Here is a 19098-nt window from a genome sequence, read left to right as displayed (position 1 = left end):
GTTCGGTAATATAGAATGGCATATTACTGTAGCTCACATATGATTGCTTATGTAAACGTGGGCGCTATGAAATATTTCTAGATTCGTGATAGTCATAATGAAACACAATTTTGAAATGATCAATACACGCTTAAATTTCGTATCTTTATTTGCATTATTGCTGTTGTTGGTGTTGTTTCATATAAAAAAAGTCATTGTCATGGTTTGATTTCTAATTGATACGGCATATGTATAATTGTTCAATGTCCATATGTTGTGCGCTCCGAATTAATGTAAACATAATTTTGCTGCGTTTAAAAAATTGAATTCAAATTCTTTCTGTAGTTTAACAAACATTTACCAGACAAAGCATTAGACAAATGCTGGGAAGAATTTAACTTCGCGCAACTATGACCGAAACGCATTATTTTAAGTGCAACTAGGTTTAGTGCAACGTAGAAATATGACAATTGCAAAAGATACTATTCGTTAGATATCCGATTTCGAGCTATTATAATTATTGTTCGGAACATTCTATCATCTTCGCAAATAGTCACAATCAGGGACCTATACAAACAAATGTTTGTTTGTATAGGTCCCTGTCACAATTTAGTCGTAAACGTACACATCTTTATTCAAGGAGGACGAGGGAAATCCGATCAGCCTGACCACATAACTAGTTTGGGATGTTATTATTAATACGGCCTCAGTCTTTTCTGTCGTGGTTCGAGTAGAACATTTATTGGCATGAGTAACTGTAGGTGGATGGTCCACGGCCGTCCACAAGCTCAAATGACCATATATGGAGAAAAAGGCGGGACCAAACCAAATAGGCTTGCAATGCGCATGCCCAAGCAAAACCGAATGTAAGCCATCTTGAATTGTTAGCGTGAAAAGAAATATACTACATTTATTGGATATTTTAATATGATGAATATTCTAGGTAGAGAATATGGATAGTATTATCATTATTATTATTACGTCAACATTAACTCAACAATTGTATTGTTGACATGAAGAAAAAGCTATTTCGAGGTTGTTTTGACCATTGATTGCTAAGTAGGTCAAACTCAAAGTTTTAACTTTTATTGATATTTTATTTAGTTAAGGAATCTTCGAGTAATAGTTAAAAAAAATCTTTCGCATTCTAATTCTATAGCTAAATCATGTGTTGTTGCTATATTATAAACTTTCGTGCATGAGCCATTTAAATCCGTTTGGATTACTTTTTAGTTGTTTCCCCTGGAAAATTCTCTTCTTGCTAGCCTTCGCCGAGTTATTCAACAACATCGCTATATTGCTGATTTTTGCTGTTGTTTTTTTGGTTAAAGCTGCATGCTTTTGTTGGATAATGTTTAATTTATCATTCACGTTTTACATATGATTCTGTTTAAACCATATTTAATCGATGTTTTGGTGAATTTCGCGCATGCTTAACTTGCCTGATTTCGGACGTAATTTACTTTCGGATACATGCTCCTCTTGTGTTTTTTTTCGATGTTTTCTTATGTATGCAGATTAAAAAAAAACAGCTCATGCTTAAATGTGTTATTGAGCAAGTGACTTCTTTATACTATGGCAGGAATAAAAAAACTGTTATAAAATTATAAAGGAAGTTTAGTTACATGTATAAACTCACAGTCACAAGTGTGTAAGTATTACTGTTACATTTATTTATATTTACTAAAAGTAAATATATGCTCACATATCAGTAAGTATTGTAAAGCCCTAAATTATATTTAATACACCCATCTAGGCAGTTAATTCATATATGTGCTGGCTTTAATTTACATTCATGTTATTATCACCCTGCAATAGGCGGAGGGATATTGTTTTGGCCTTGTCTGCCCGTCTTTCCGTCCATCCGGCACTTTTGTGTTGGGAGCCATATCTTGGAAGTGCTTTGGTGGATTTCATTGAAACTTGGTATGAGTATATGTATAGATAAGAGGATGATGCATGCCAAATGGCATTGTACACTATCTGTTAATAACGGAGTTATGGCCCTTGGAACCTAAAAAAATGCTTTTTTACCTGAGTGTCAAATATAACACTTTTGTGTCCAGAAGCTAATTAGTGGGGGATATCAATTCAATGAATTTGCTTGTTATTAATTGAAGGGAAATAAACCTGTTATTTTGTCTGTCATTATGGTGTTTAAAGTCACATTTAATGGCATCCAACCTACTTTATTTCAAATACAGTAACACCTGGCGCCGTGACCTGGATGCAGATTCTAAGCAGATGGGCCAAAATGGGGGCAGCTAGAGAGACTCGCCTGGAACTGACAAGCCTGGAGGGAGCTGGTTGACTGTTGGCGAGATGGGACAACAGACGAAGAATAAACGAACCTACTTGATTTGATAAACATTTTTGTAAGTCATTCAAGAATCGAGCAAACTTTTTGTTTCCAATAAGCAGTCCTGTATATATCCGAAATAAAATAAAATGTTTCACTCAGGTTCCTTGATACTCATCTTGGTATTAAAGGGACCTTATAACAGATTATGGCATGTATTGAAGTTTGTCATTAAATGCGTTATATTTATAAATGTAAACATTAAATCTAAAAGCTCAATTAAAAAACAAGAACAAATTAAAAGAAAAAGTAATCCTCATCTGGGCTCGAACCACTGACCTCTGGAGTAAAAGTCTAACGCTAAGACGGCCATCCATGCTCATACAATATTTTATACTTTTAGTTTCTATAAGCAAAGCTCGTAGTGTCACAAAAAACGACAACAGAACTCCAAATTATTCAATTGTTTTGCTTTGCAACGATTTATCATTTTCAGGTTGTTAATGTTAAGTATAACTGTTTTCTCACAAATATCATAACTGCAACAAAAATGTGCAAGTCTGAAACAATTTTTATGCCCCCTTTCAAAGAAAAGGGGGCATATAGTTATCAGACTGTCCGTCTGTCGGTCCGTATTTCTGTCACACTTTGCGTTTAGGTTTCGAAAAATGCTCATTACTTCTATTTCCCTTGAGATATAACCTTCATATTTGGTATGCATGTGCATATGGACAAGAACTTTCCATACGAACACAAATTTTTACCCCTGTGACCTTGAACTTAAGGTCCGTGTTTAGGTTTCAATATCTGCGTTTAGGTTTTGAAAAATGCTCATAACTTCTATGTCCCTTGAGATATAACCTTCATATTTGGTATGCATGTGTATATGGACAAGGCCTTTCCATACGCAAAAAAATTGTTACCCCTGTGACCTTGAACTTAGGGTCCGCGTTTAGGTTTCGAAATCTGCGTTTAGGTTTTGAAAAATGCTCATAACTTCTATGTCCCTTGAGATATAACCTTCATATTTGGTATGCATGTGTATATGAACAAGGCCTTTCCATACGCACAAAAAATTTTACCCCTGTGACCTTGACCTTGAAGTAAGGGTCCGCGTTTAGGTTTCGAAATCTGCGTTTAGATATTGAAAAATGCTCATAACTTCTATGTCCCTTGAGATATAACATTCATATTTGGTATGCATGTGTATATGGACAAGGCCTTTCCATACGCACACAAATTTTGACCCCTGTGACCTTGAACTTAGGGTCCGCGTTTAGGTTTTGAAATCTGTGTTTAGGTTTCGGAAAAGCTCATAACTTCTATCAAGCATTTATAGGGGGCATAAGTCATCCTATGGTGACAGCTCTTGTTTTATTTTGTCAATTTACCAAAAAATGCAAAGGCACCTTAAAATACATGAAGTAATGTTTACAGTTGTCCATAACCACATATTGAAAAAGAATGTGCAAGCTCTATCTATTGGCATACAAACAAAGCCAATCTGTTGGATTATTACTCATGGCAAGCAATATGATCTTAGGTATACCTTCTATAATCAGGTGTTTGCACTTTAATCACATTAAAATTTGAAAAACTATAGAAGTACAAAAAGGTCAGAATGATAACAAACAGGTTTGTAATGGACATCATCTTGCAATTGCTATTTATGTGAGTGGGATGGTACACAAATTCTGAATTTGTTATATGTAGGACATTTAGTAACTTAGCAACCCATGCATGTTGCAAGGGTGTTAATTGTCCGGATTATTTGGAAATCCCGATTTGAGCCTTTCAGGATTGAATTTTAGATCAGTGTAAATCCGATGATTTGTTTTAAGGGGGTGTGAACAAATATTGTAATTGCTTCATTGGCATGCCGGGCATGTGCGCTTAGTATGGATTTTTCCTGGTCTTTTTAACAAGGTTTTCCAAAGAAAAAAACGGGTTATTAGATTGGCAAATGCCGGCTGGCGGGCGGACGGAACAAGCTTGTCCGGGCCATAACGTTGTGGTTCTTGGTGAGAATTTAAAATCATTTGGCACATTTGTTCACCATCATTAGACGGTGTGTCGCTCAAAAGAATACCGTCAATATATCCAAGGTCAAGGTCATACTTTGAGTTCAAAGGTCAAAAATGGCCATAAAAGAGCTTGTCCGGGCCAAAACTATGTCATTCATTGTGAGACTTAAAAATGATTTGGCATATTTGTTCACCATCGTGGGACGATTGCACTTTAGAATTACGTCAATATCTCCAAGGTCAAGGTCGCCACAACTAAAAATATATTTATTTTGAAACAAAGGGGGTTAATTATAAACAATCAGTTCAGTTTTAGTTGTCTCCCTCTATCAGACTTTTTTCTACATTGAAAACCTGGTTTTGTGACAATTTTGTCCCTTGTTTTACTATTGTCTGATTGGTTATCCGCTGACACGGACATAAAAGGTAACTGACCTAACCTCTTGGCTACTTTCCAGAAATCTTACATACTACAAAATGTAGCATTAAATTTCCATTTTCTGCTGTCAAACTAAGTGCATATATTATTTCATTTGCAAAAGACATATCTGGATATATTTTTGGACAGTTGTTTTACTGTATGGTTAGTGGATTAACATTTATTATGCCCCCCTTCGAAGAAGAGGGGGTATATTGCTTTGCACATGTCGGTTGGTCGGTCTGTCGGTCCGTCCACCAGGTGGTTTCCGGATGATAACTCAAGAACGCTTAGGCCTAGGATCATGAAACTTCATAGGAAGATAGATCATGACTCGCAGATGATCCCTATTCATTTAGAGGTCACTAGGTCAAAGCTCTAGGTCATGGTGACCCGAAATAGTAAAATGGTTTCTGGATGATAACTCAAGAACGCATATGCCAAGGATCATGAAACTTCATAGGTAGATTGATCATGACTTGCAGATGACCCCTATTAATTTTGAGGTCACTAGGTCAAGGTCACGGTGACCCGAAATAGTAAATGGTTTCCGGTTTGTAACTCAAAAATGCATAGGCCTAGGATCATGAAACTTCATAGGTAGATAGATCATGACTCGCAGATGACCCCCTATTGATTTTGAGGTCAGTAGGTCAAATGTTAAGGTCACAGTGACCCGAAATAGTAAAATGGTTTCCGGATGATAACTCAAGAACACATATGCCTAGGATCATGAAACTTTATGGGTAGATTGATCATGACTCGCAGATGACCCTTATTAATTTTGAGGTAACTATGTCAAAGCCAAATGCACGGTGACCCGAAATAGTTAAATGGTTTCCGATGATAACTCAAGAACGCTTACGCCTAGGATCATGAAACTTCATGGGTACATTTATCATGACATGCAGATGACCCATATTGATTTTCAGGTCACTAGGTCAAAGGTCAAGGTCACGGTGACCCGAAACAGTAAAAAAAATCCGGATGATAACTCAAGAATGCTTTTGCCTAGGATCATGACACTTCATAGGTACATTGATCATGACTCGCAGATGATCCCTATTGATTTTCAGGTCACTAGGTCAATGGTCAAGGTCACAGTGACAAAAAACGTATTCACATAATGGCTGCCACTACAACGGACAGCCCATATGGGGGGCATGCATGTTTTACAAACAGCCCTTGTTATCGATGTTCTTCATAACATTTATATAAAATGACAATTACACATCGAGTGTTACTGGTGGTCTGGCTTATAATATTTTGCATTTTACTCACCAGAAATAGCAACTAAGACTATAAAAAGAACAATGAACTATGGCTTTGGGGGGCTCTACCTGTAAGGGACCTTCAGCCTCAGACTCCAGACTTTATCATAAGGATTTCAAATTTGGGACATTTGACACCCCTGATGTTGTGCCATGTATCAAAACCGTCTATATATAAACATTAATTTTATTAATTGGATATGTTGAAGATTTGGTGATGCATTGGATTTCATTTTGTGTTTTGTTGACCTACTTTTAAGTTTTAGGCTCAGCAGAACTATGGCTGTCAAAACACAATTGTATTAAAATGAATAGTGCTTCAAATTATACAAGAAGTCACTTTCTTTTTGTTATACGCCCGTATAAAATACGGGACGTATTATGTGAAACCCCTTGGCGGCGGGCGGGCGGGCGGCGGGCGGAAGGCATCACTTTGTCCGGACTCTAATTCAAATTGTATTCATCCGATCTTCACCAAACTTGGTCAGCAGTTGCATCTAGTTGATATCTAGGCCAAGTTCGAATATGGGTCATGCCGGGTCAAAAACTAGGTCATAGGGTCAATAAGTGCATTTTCAAAGGGGCCACTTTGTCCGGACTCTATTTCAAATTGTATTCATCCGATCTTCACCAAACTTGGTCAGCAGTTGCATCTAGTTGATATCTAGGCCAAGTTCGAATATGGGTCATGCCGGGTCAAAAACTAGGTCATAGGGTCAATAAGTGCATTTTCAAAGGGGCCACTTTGTCCGGACTCTATTTCAAATTGTATTCATCCGATCTTCACCAAACTTGGTCAGCAGTTGCATCTAGTTGATATATAGGCCAAGTTCGAATATGGGTCATGCCGGGTCAAAAACTAGGTCATAGGGTCAATTAGTGCATTTTCAACGGCGCCACTTTGTCCGGACTCTAATTCAAATTGTATTCATCCGATCTTCACCAAATTTGGTCAGAAGTTGTGTCTAGATGATATGTAGGTCAAGTTCAAATATGGGTCATGCCGGGTCAAAAACTAGGTCACGAGGTTACTTAGTGCATTTCAAGCATTTAGCATGGTGTCCGCTCTCTAATTGAAGTAGTTTTCATCTGATCTTCACCTAATTTGGTCAGAAGTTGTGTCTAGATGATATGTAGGTCAAGTTCGAACATGGGTCATGCCGGGTCAAAAACGAGGTCACATAGTGCATTTCAAGCATTAAGCATGTTGTCCGCTCTTTAATTGAAGTAGTTTTCATCTGATCTTCACCAAATTTAGTCAGATGTTACATCTAAGTGATATCTAGGTCAAGTTCAAATATGGGTCATGCCGGGTCAATAACAAGGTCTTGAGGACACTTTCAAGCATTGAGCATGGTGTCCAAAACCTTCGAACGGGCGTATCTTGTGACAGTTTGGCACTCTTGTTTTAGATGTTTTTCAGTTTCGTCGGAAGACATTTCCCACCAACCATCCTGGCTTGAAAGAAATAACTTTTGAACCCGATTATCTGGTAATACTATTTTTTTTACATACAGTTATTAGTGAATTATGAACATTTCATAAGGATCTCAAGGGTCACAACAGGTATATATATATAATATATATATAATCAAGATTTTCCATAGGCAGTTAGAGCACAGCTGGCCCGAATAGCATGGACAAGTTAACAATTTTTTTTTAAATATCTAGTGTGTAAAAATTACTTTGCATTGCAGAGAACTTTAAGATCATTTTATTTCTGTAAAAAATGTTCAAAGTTATATCCTGAATGATTTTAGGGCCTTAAATTATATATGGAAACAAGCATATTTAATAATAAAAAGGCCTGTTGAGTTTTGAATTTGTTCTCTTAAAGATTTACAGAAAGACCCTTTTTAGCTCGACTATTATATATGAAATCTATATAGTGGAGTAATTCTACTCACCCGGCGTTTGCGTTAGCCTTAGCATTGGCGTTAGTGTGAGCATGCAAATGTTAAAAGTTTGCGTACTACCCCAAATATTTTCAATGTCCCTTGGCATATTTCTTTCATATTTTGCATACTTCTTAACAAACATGACCCCAACCTATAAACAAGAGCAGACAACTCTATCAAGCTTTTTGTAATAATTATGGCCCCTTTACCATTTTGAATATTCATTTTATTGATAAATCTATGTTAAAGTTGGCGTACCACCTAAAATATTTTCAACGTCCCTTAACATATTGCTTGCATATTTTGCAAACTTATTTACCAACATGACCCCAATCTATAAAGAAGAGCAGACAACTGTATCAAGCATTTTGTAAGAATAATGGCCCTTTTTCCATTATTATATGCATATTACTTAAGATTCAACCCAATAATATCTTTGACAAGTTTTAAAATGACGCCGGTTGGATGAGTTTGAAAATGGTTTTGGTTGCTTTAAAAACATGGCCACCACTCTAGAGGCCGCATTGTCCAATCTTCGTGAAATTTGGTCAGAAGATTGGTCTCAATGATATCTTGGATGAGTTTGAAAATGGTTATGTTTGCTTGAAAAACATGGCTGCCAAGGGGCGGGGCATTTTTCCTAATATGGCTATAAATGGCTATAGTAAAATCTTGTTAACACCCTAGAGGCCACATTTATTGTTGGATCTTCATGAAACATGGTCAGAAGATTCATCCCAATAATATCTTGGACAAGTTTAAAAATGATGCTGATTGGTTGAAAAACATGGCTGCCAGGGGGGGCAGAGCATTTTTCCTTCTATGGCTATAGTAAAACCTTGTTAACATTCTAGAGGCCACATTTATTGTCTGATCTTTATGAAACTTGGTCAGAAGATTTGTCCCAATGATGTCTTGAATGAGTTCGAAAATGGGTATGGTTGCTATAAAAACATGGCCACCAGGGGGCGGGGCATTTTTCCTTATAGGGCTTTAGTAAAACCTTGTTAACACTTTAGAGGCCACATTTATTGTCAAGCTTCATGAAATTTGGTCAGAAGATTGGTCTCAATGATATCTTGAAAGAGTTTGAAAATGGGTACATTTGCTTGGAAAACACGACTTCCAGGGGGCGGGGCATTTTTTTCATTATATGGCTATAGTAAAGTCTTGTTAAAACTTTAGAGGCCACTTTTATTTCCGATGTTCATGAAAAATGGTCAGAAGATTCATCCCAATAATATCTTGGACGAGTTCAAACATGATGCTGATTGGTTAAAAAATATGGCTGCCAGTGGGCTCTGCATTTGTTCTTTTATGGCTATATAGTAAAACCTTGTTAACACTCTAGAGGCCACATTTATTGTCTGATCATCATGAAGCTTTGTCCGAAGATTTGTCCCAATGATATCTTGGTTGAGGTCAAAAATGGTACAAATACCTACAGACTTTAATGATAAACACAAGTCTGGCCAATGTCGTCTTACAAGCTGGTATATACACTCACTGCTAGAGCAGAATCATTTGTCATCTGTTGCAGACAGGCAGTGGTGATCGTTCTTAGCAAATTGAGTTGCGGTTCTTTCCGTAGCTAAGGCTTCTAAGCACACACTGATTTGCAAAATATGCTCTGTAAATTCTAAAATGCGACCAACTAAAAACAAACCCTTTGCCAACTTCTAGGTCAAAGGTTAAGTTTGAACATCGTGATTCCTTTTAAATGGCAAATGATATTCGCGTACGATCTTACAACTGTAACTCCCTATTCCCAACTCGGCATTTTCATCAAAGGGCATGAAGGGTGTCCAAGGTTGACAGGTCGGAATCTTTGAATGGCAGGGTGCTGCGCCCTTCCATTCATGCCAAGCTGGAGCACTGGTTTTGATGGTGTTTCACTTGTAACACACTAAGCAGTATGACCCATTATATTTATCAACATGGCTAAAATGAGGCCAAAATAAATGCCCTTTGTTTATTTCCAAAGACATGGATGGATCATCTTTGTCTCTGAATATATTATAAATACTCGTGTTGTTGATTTTGTCCTGTTTGCTTATTGCAGGAAAACTGTTAACGCATTATGTTGTGAAGACTCCTCTGTAATCAGACTGCTAGCAGTATTATGATTATCAAATATTAAAATTTGACTTAACAATATAGCGCTTCAAATTATATAAGACTTTATTTTTGTTTCAGATATTTTCCAGTTTCCCCTCACAACAATTTGCATCAAACCTCTTGTCTGGTAAGAAATTTCCATTGAAACCAACTGCTGGTAATACTATCTTTTTGGTTATGGGGGCTATATAGGAACCACTTTGTCGGTCCGTCAGTCTGTCCCGAAATTTCATCAGATCTTCACCCAAACTTGGTCACAAATTGTATCTAGATGATGTATAGGTCAAGTTTGAATATGGATCATGCCCGGTCAGAAACTTGGTCATGGGGTCACTTATTGTGTTTTAAACCTGAAGTTTGTCTGGGCCATAACTTTGTCATTTATTTCATACAGTATTTTAAATGATGGAACAGTTCATAATGATTTCAAGACATCTGATCCCTGGAAGATAAACTAGGGATTGATCTGTCTGTATATAACAGTTCAGAGACTTCCAATCTAGCGTGAGAAGATGTAATGATAATGTAAAATGGAAATTACATATAACCATACATGCCATAATTTTTCAGACCAATTCCGGGACATTGTGTTAAATTGTCCGGGACTTTTGCCGATTTTCCGGGACATGTATAAAATGTAGCGATATTTATAGACATATGCATTTTTGGTATGTTTTGTTTTGTTTCGCATCGTTAATTGCAAAAGTTCGAAAGCCTATCCGAAATAAACTTGATCTATCAACGTCAAATTAAACATTACTAGTTCCTTTACTAGATACAGGCCATGTGTTTTCAGTGTAAGCGTTCTAAACATAGATGGTGACGTCACTGCGTTATTGTTATTAAGACCGGTGTGTAACGCGTAGTTGTTGATACGCCTTTATTCATTTATAACATTTATATAATAAAAAATACAACAATACAGTACCGTTAGATTGTCAACTCAAATCAATTCACAATACATACAACCAATCACATAAAACAAATACAACAAAACAGTACCGGTAGATCGTCAACTTAAAATCCGTACAGTCACACATTAGTTACACTCTTGTTTCGATGTAGATATAAGTCAATTAACAACCAAAACAATGCCGCCTTTTCGGTTTGACAGCGAACGTGAGACAATCAATATGATAACAGGACCCCTGTTAATTGATCGATTTTGACACGTAGCGTAGTCTGCCTATTCGGGTAGGCATTGTCATGGAGACGCTGCATATATACACAGATTCGAGGTGCAGTTAAGCCTAAGATAAGGTACATGTATATATGGATTTTGTAAATTCAGGGACATTTGACAGATTTCCGGGACAGCAGGACAAGTTCTTCATTTCCGGGACTGTCCCGGACAATCCGGGACGCATGGCATGTATGATATAACAGTTCATACAGTTTAAGAAATACAATACATTTTATACAATGTCGTTTTTATGCCCCCGAACCAGCGATTTTGAGGGCATATAAAAATCGCTCCGTCCTTTAGTTTGTTAGTCCATCCGTCCGTCTGTAAGTTAGTAAGTCCGTCTGTCAATCCGTCCGGATTATTTTCCGTTCAATAGTCTAGCAATTGTCATCAGATCTTCACCAAACTTCATGAAAATGTGTAAGGCAATAACATCTAGGTCAAGTTAGATAATGGGCCAAATAGACCCAGACACCCCTGAGTTATGGCCCTTGAATCATAGTAAAATAGGGTTTTTAGCTCGACTATTATATATGAAATATATATAGTGGAGCTTTCCTACTCTCCCCGGGGTTCCAGTGTCCGTGAGCGTTGGAATGAACTATAGTGGGGGACATATTGTTTTCGCCCTGTCTGTTGGTCTGTCTGTTGGTTTGTTTGCTCCAACTTTAATATTTTGCCATAACTTTTGCAATATTGAAGAAAGCAACTTCATATTTGGCATGCATGTGTATCTCATGGAGCTGCACATTTTGAGTGGTGAAAGGTCAAGGTCATCCTTCAAGGTCAAAGGTCAAAATATACCTAGAAAGGTGCAGATTTGCTTCAGTTTTGTGTTTAGGTTCATTTTATTCCTAAAATATCACAGCTATTACACTATGCCTCCAAACAATATACGAAAGCTTGACCCAAACCAAGACACTCTTGATGTAAGTAATGGTAGGTGAACGTAAGAATTAAATGCTGGCAATTCACATGAAATTTACATGAGGGTTTATTAATTATCCATGGTCCTGATCCCTTTAATATCTGAAATCCCTGTTTGTGCATATAATATTTGGGCGACCTAACTTTGTATTTCAATCAGTTTCTTGTTTTGACCATTATTTTTACATTATTATCAAAACTTGTTAGTTTCCTACCCTTGAAAAAGGAGAGGGACTTACGGTTTGCGCTCTGTGTCTGTCAGTCTGACACTTTTCTGGATCCTTCGATAACTTTAAAAGTTCTTCACCCATTTACTTCAAATTAATACTGAACCTCTCTTATGACAATACGGTCAATCTCAACTATGTATGGCCCCATTACCAACCCTGGGGTGCCCCTCCCACATAGGCCACGCCCACCCAAAATTGCCTTTTACTATAATTTCTTCATTTCTACACCGATTCACTTCTAATTGATACTGAACTTCTCTTATGACAATACGGTCAACTATGCATGGCCCCATTACCAACCCTGGGGCGCCCCTGGGTCAAACATGCGGCGTGGGGATATGCGTCGGTCTCTGCCGCGCCATTTCTAGTCAACATTGGAGACATTGGCATCTTAAAGGAATAAATTATGTATGAGCCCAAATTTTGCAGAACTATGGCCCTTGCTCATTTTTGTTTAGCTCCTCAGCTGAAATCATCATCTAGCAGTCACAATAGTTGAGCGGTTGGAGAGGCATGCATTGCGTCCTACTACTGCTCAGACTATATTATGGTAATGCCTTATCCAAATAACACAAGTATTCACCATGTGCAAATGTCTTGTTGTCTGTATAACTCTCTCTATTAGCTCAAAGTAAAAAGCATTTGAATTTGCACACTTTGGTATTTTAGTTTAATTTTGTTTGGACATTACAATTGTTTTGAAACTAAAGATTAGTGTTGGGGCATTACACTTCTCTTTAAAATGTTTATTTGTGATTATTATTTTTTTCAGTTTGGCAGACAAAACATGCTGATCAAAAGAATGTGTACCACAGGGGCCAGTGTTTCCATTTGAGTGATTGACAAGAAGAAGAAGAGATGAGAAATGTTATCATCATATTTTAGTCCCTACATTTATAGTGTACAGCTCAATGTATTGAACCGGTGTTGTAGAATATAATTGGAGATACATTTGAACATTATAACATTATATATAAGATGATGTTTCAAAAGCAATAAGAAATAAAAAGTATAAAAAGGTCAAAACAGTAAACCTTGTGTTTACAGTGGACAGGTTTAAAGTGGAAGTGACTAGTTAATTGTTGATCATAAGCTGCACTGATGGAAAAAATAGTGGGAAATTACTATCTAGAAAACTGTTTAACGTACGACAACAGTTGTGGAACTTCATAAATGACCGTATGTAACAGGGCTGGGCAGTTTTCCTTATATAGCTATAGTGAAACCTTTTGAACACTAGTGAAGTCACTGTTTTTTTTTCCAATCTTCATGCATTTTGGTCGAATATTTGTTCAAATGATGGCTCAGTCCAGTTTCGAAATTTTTATGTCTATTCAAAAAACATATCCACTAGAGCACGAGGCAATTGTCTTTATATGGCTATAATGAAACCTTGTAAATTCTCTAGAAGTGACATTTTTAGCCATATCTCCATAAATTTTGGTCAGAATATTTATTCTAATGATAGCTCAGTTGTCGAGTTTGTAACTGGTTCCGGTTTGTAGACTAACATGGCTGCCAGTGGACATGACAGTTTTTCTTATGTGCTAGAGTAGAACCTTGTTAACACACAATTGGCCTTTTTTATGTGCATTTTTCATGAAAGATGATCAGAGCATTTGGCCCAATGTAATCTCAGCTGACTTTGAAACTGGATCACATAACGTCAAAAAGTGGGTCAAAATGTCAAATTAAAAAAAGCTTGTAAACACTGGAAGTTGCATTTAAAATTGTGTTCCTTTTTTATGTCCCCCACTATAGTAGTGGGGGACATATTGTTTTTGCCCTGTCTGTTGGTTGGTTGGTTTGCGCCAACTTTAACATTTGCAATAACTTTTGCAATATTGATGATAGGAACTTGATATTTTGCATGCATATGTATCTCATGGAGCTGCACATTTTGAGTGGTGAAAGGTCAAGGTCATCTTTCAAGGTCAAAGGACAAATATATGGGTCAAAATCGCTCATTTAATGTACACTTTTGCAGTATTTCAATATTCAAGATAGCAACTTGATATTTGGCATGCATGTGTATCTCATTGAGCTGCACAATTTGAGTGGTGAAAGGTTAAGTTCATCCTTCATGGTCAGATGTCAAATATATGTGTCCAAAATCGCTCATTTTATTATACTTTTGCAATATTGAAGATAGCAACTTGATATTTGGCATGCATGTGTATCTCATGGATCTGCACATTTTGAGTGGTGAAAGGTCAAGGTCATCCTTCAAGGTCAGAGGTCGAATATATGTGGCCCAAATCGCTTATTTTATGAATACTTTTTCTATATTGAAGATAGCAACTTGATATTTGGCATAAATGTGTATCTCATTGAGCTGCACATTTTTAGTGGTGAAAGGTCAAGGTCATCCTTCAAGGTCAAATATATGGGTCAAAATTGATCATGTAATGTCACTTCTGCAATATTGAAGCTAGCAATTTTATATTTGAAATGCATGTGTATCTCATGGAGCTGCACATTTTGAGTGGTGAAGGGTCAAGGTCATCCTACAAGGTCAAACGTCATATAGGGGGACATTGTGTTTCACAAACACATCTTGTTTAAAGTTTGTCAAAACATTTGCTGTAATGATAAGCAAAGTCAAGTTTATAAATAATAATTTGTCTACAAATTACATATTTTTCATTAAGTTCATTTATTATTCTAAACTACACCCTCTCAGAATAGTTTAGTTACTTCTGGTCACAGTTGAGCACCTTAGGGCTCTTGTTCTATAATTTGATTGTTTTGGAAAATTGTCATTTTGCCAAAATGTGAGCAAGTCCAAATTTAATTAACCCTGCTTTGTAGTATCTTGTTTTCCTTATATGTTAAAAGTGGAAAATTATCTATGAATCTGACTGCATAGATATTTGGTATTCAGCAAAGCATCGTGTAAATGTAGTAAAACTAAACACAATTGTGTTAGCATAAAACTGGCCATGCCATGGGGGTCAAATGGTTAATACAGACTTGTAGGAAAATTTTTATCCGTTAAATATATTTTGTGTACATAATGATTAGCTTTTTCCTTCAACTTATCGCTTTCATGGTGTAAAGAAAACATGCCGACTTACTAAGTAAGTCGGAGATCTGGGTTTGATTCCCAGTGAAAGTCAAGTCACAAGGAAAAATGCTTATTGTTGGAAGGATTTATTAGTTATTCAAAACGTAAGATTTTTTTCTTTGCTCGTTCAGTTACAAATAACAGCTAATGATCTGAAAGTATTTGTTTATAACGTAGAAGTTAGTGTCATGAATAGTAAATTGGAATAATGCACTTAATAGAAACTTTACATATTGTATATAAGACTAAAATACGCAGAAATGAAATACCAGTAGCATTATTAATACATTTTTATACCCCCACAAACGAAGTTTGTCGGTCCGTCTGCCTGTCTTGTCTGTCGGTCCGTATTAAGTGTCCGCTCTCTAATTCAAGTTGTTTTTACCCGATCTTCACCAAACTTGGTCAGATGTTGTATCTATATGATGTCTAGGTCAAGTTCGAATATGGGTAATGCCGGGTCAAAATCAAGGCCAAGGGGTCACTTAGTGCGTTTTTGAGCATGGTGTCCACTCTCTAATTATGCACCCCTTCGAAGAAGAGGGGGTATATTGTTTTCCACATGTCGGTCGGTCGGTCCGTCCATCAGATGATTTCCGGATGATAACTTGAGAACGCTTAGGCCTAGGATCATGAAACTTCATTGGTACATTGATCATGACTGGCAGATGACCCATCTTGATTTTCAGGTTACTAGGTCAAGGTCACAGTTATTCCAAATAATAAAATGGTTTCAGGAAGGTAACTCAAGAATGCTTAGGCCTAGGATCATGAAACTAAGGATCATGAAACTTCATAGGAACATTGATCATGACTGGCAGATGACCCCTATTGATTTTCAGGTCACAAGGTCAACGGTCACAGTGACAAAAACGTATTCACACAATGGCTGCCTCTACAACTGACAGCCCATATGGGGGGCATGCATGTTTTACAAACAGCCATTGTATATACATGTACTACTACCCCATGCTCGTATATAAGTAATGCCGTATCAAGCCAGTACTATACTAGCGAGTTATATAGCGGGTATATCCTCCTACCCCATGCTCGTATATAAGTAATGCCGTATCAAGCCAGTACTATACTAGCGAGTCATATACCGGATATATCCTACTACCCCATGCTCGTACATTAGTAATGCCGTATCAAGCCGGTACTATACTAGCGAGTCATAGCGGGTATATACTACTACCCCATGCTTATATATAAGTAATGCCGTACCAAGCCAGTACTATACTAGCGAGTCATATACCGGGTATACCCTACTACCCCATGTTCGTATATAAGTAATGCCGTATCAAGCCAGTACTATACTAGCGAGTAATATAGCGGGTATATCCTACTACCCCATGCTGGTATATAAGTAATACTGTATCAAGCCAGTACTATACTAGCGAGTTATGTACCGGGTATATCCTACTACCCCATGCTGGTATATAAGTAATGCCGTATCAAGCCAGTACTATACTAGCGAGTTATGTACCGGGTATATCCTACTACCCCATGCTGGTAAACGAGTCTTATACCGGGTATATCCAACTACCCCATGCTCGTATAAGTAATGCCGTATCAAGCCAGTACTATATTAGCGAGTTATATACCGGGTATATCCTACTACCCCATGGTCGTATATAAGTAATGCCGTATCAAGCCAGTACTATAATAGCGGAGTCATATACCGGGTATACCCTACTACCCTATGCTCGTATATAAGTAATGCCGTATCAAGCCAGTACAATACTAGCGAGTCATATACCGGATATATCCTACTACCCCCATGCTCGTATAAAAGTAATGCCGTATCAAGCCAGTACTATACTAGCGAGTCATATACCGGATATATCCTACTACCCCATGCTCGTATATAAGTAATGCCGTATCAAGCCAGTACTATACTAGCGAGTTATATAGCGGGTATATCCTACTACCCCATGCTCGTATATAAGTAATGCCGTATCAAGCCAGTACTTTACTAGCGAGTCATATACCGGGTATATCCTACTACCCCATGCCTTTATATTAGTAATGCCGTATCAAGCCAGTACTATACTAGCGAGTCATATACCGGATATATCCTACTACCCCATGCTCGTATATTAGTAATGCCGTATCAAGCCAGTACTATACTAGCGAGTTATATAGCGGTATATCCTACTACCCCATGCTCGTATATAAGTAATGCCCGTATCAAGCCAGTACTATACTAGCGAGTCATATACGGGTATATCCTACTACCCCATGTCTTTATATTAGTAATGCCGTATCAAGCCAGTACTATACTAGCGAGTCATATACCGGATAATATCCTACTACCCATGCTCGTATATTAGTAATGCCGTATCAAGCCAGTACTATACTAGCGAGTTATATAGCGGGTATATCCTACTACCCCATGCTCGTATATAAGTAATGCCGTATCAAGCCAGTACTATACTAGCGAGTCATATACCGGGTATATCCTACTACCCCATGCCTTATATAAGTAATGCCGTATCAAGCCGTACTAAACTAGCGAGTCATATACCGGATATATCCTACTACCCCATGCTCGTATATTAGTAATGCCGTTATCAAGCCAGTACTATACTAGCGAGTCATAGCGGGTATATCCTACTACCCTTGCTCGTATATAAGTAATGCCGTATCAAGCCCCAGTACTATACATGCGAGTCATATACCGGGTATATCCTACTACCCATGCCTTTATATAAGTAATGCCGTATCAAGCCGGTACTAAACTAGCGAGTTATATAGCGGGTATATCCTACTACCCCATGCTCGTATATAAGTAATGTCGTTTCAAGCCAGTACTATACTAGCGAGTTATATACCGGGTATTACCTTCTACCCCATGCTGGTATAAAAGTAATGCCGTATCAAGCCGGTACTATACTAGCGAGTTATATAACGGGTATATCCTACTACCCCATACTCGTATATAAGTAATGCCGTATCAAGCCAGTACTTTACTAGCGAGTCATATACCGGAAATATCCTACTACCCCATGCTCGTATACCCGGTATAAGTAATGCCGTATCAAGCCAGTACTATACTAGCGAGTCATAGCGGGTATATACTACTACCCCATGCTCGTATATAAGTAATGCCGTTTTCAAGCAGTACTATACTAGCGAGTCATATACCGGGTATACCCTACTACCCCCATGCTCGTATATAAGTAATGCCGTATCAAGCCAGTACTATACTAACGAGTCATATACCGGGTATATCCTACTACCCCATGCTCGTATAAAAGTAATGCCGTATCAAGCCAGTACTATACTAGCGAGCCATAGCGGGTATATACTACTACCCCATGCTCGTATGTAAGTAATGCCGTACCAACCCAGGACTATACTAGCGAGTCATATACCGGGTATATCCTAATACCCATGCCTTTATATAAGTAATGCCGTATCAAGCCAGTACCATACTAGCGAGTTGTATACCGGGTATATTCTACAACCCCATGCTGGTATATAAGTAATGCCGTATCAACCCGGTACTATACTAGCGAGTTATATAGCGGGTATATCCTACTACCCATGCTCATTATAAGTAATGCCGTATCAAGCCAGTACTATATTAGCGAGTTATATACGGGTATATTTACTACCCCATGCTCGTATATAAGTAATGCCGTATCAAACCGGTACTATACTAGAGAGTCATAGGGG

General features: G+C 37.6%; 1 long non-coding RNA gene across 4 annotated transcripts; it reads left to right on the top strand.

Moving 5' to 3' along the window:
- The first annotated feature begins 844 nt into the window (after window positions 1-844).
- LOC127863285 (uncharacterized) lies at window positions 845-15393 on the top strand. Of its 4 annotated transcripts, none has more exons than XR_008041012.1 (6): window positions 1054-1630; window positions 2184-2354; window positions 7404-7483; window positions 10086-10134; window positions 11299-12900; window positions 13123-15393. It is a non-coding gene; the product is annotated as an uncharacterized LOC127863285 (long non-coding RNA). The 4 variants fall into 4 exon arrangements; XR_008041015.1 differs by lacking the exon at window positions 13123-15393 and having other exon boundaries at window positions 1068-1630; window positions 11299-11379; window positions 12809-13068; XR_008041013.1 differs by lacking the exons at window positions 1054-1630; window positions 13123-15393 and adding an exon at window positions 845-922 and having other exon boundaries at window positions 11299-13068.
- Window positions 15394-19098: the final 3705 nt, after the last annotated feature.

The sequence above is a fragment of the Dreissena polymorpha genome, unplaced genomic scaffold (genome assembly GCF_020536995.1).
Source record: "Dreissena polymorpha isolate Duluth1 unplaced genomic scaffold, UMN_Dpol_1.0 chrUn004, whole genome shotgun sequence".
Classification (NCBI taxonomy): domain Eukaryota; kingdom Metazoa; phylum Mollusca; class Bivalvia; order Myida; family Dreissenidae; genus Dreissena; species Dreissena polymorpha.
Note: the sequence above shows the minus strand (reverse complement) of the source record. Positions and strands in the feature narration are given on the sequence as shown.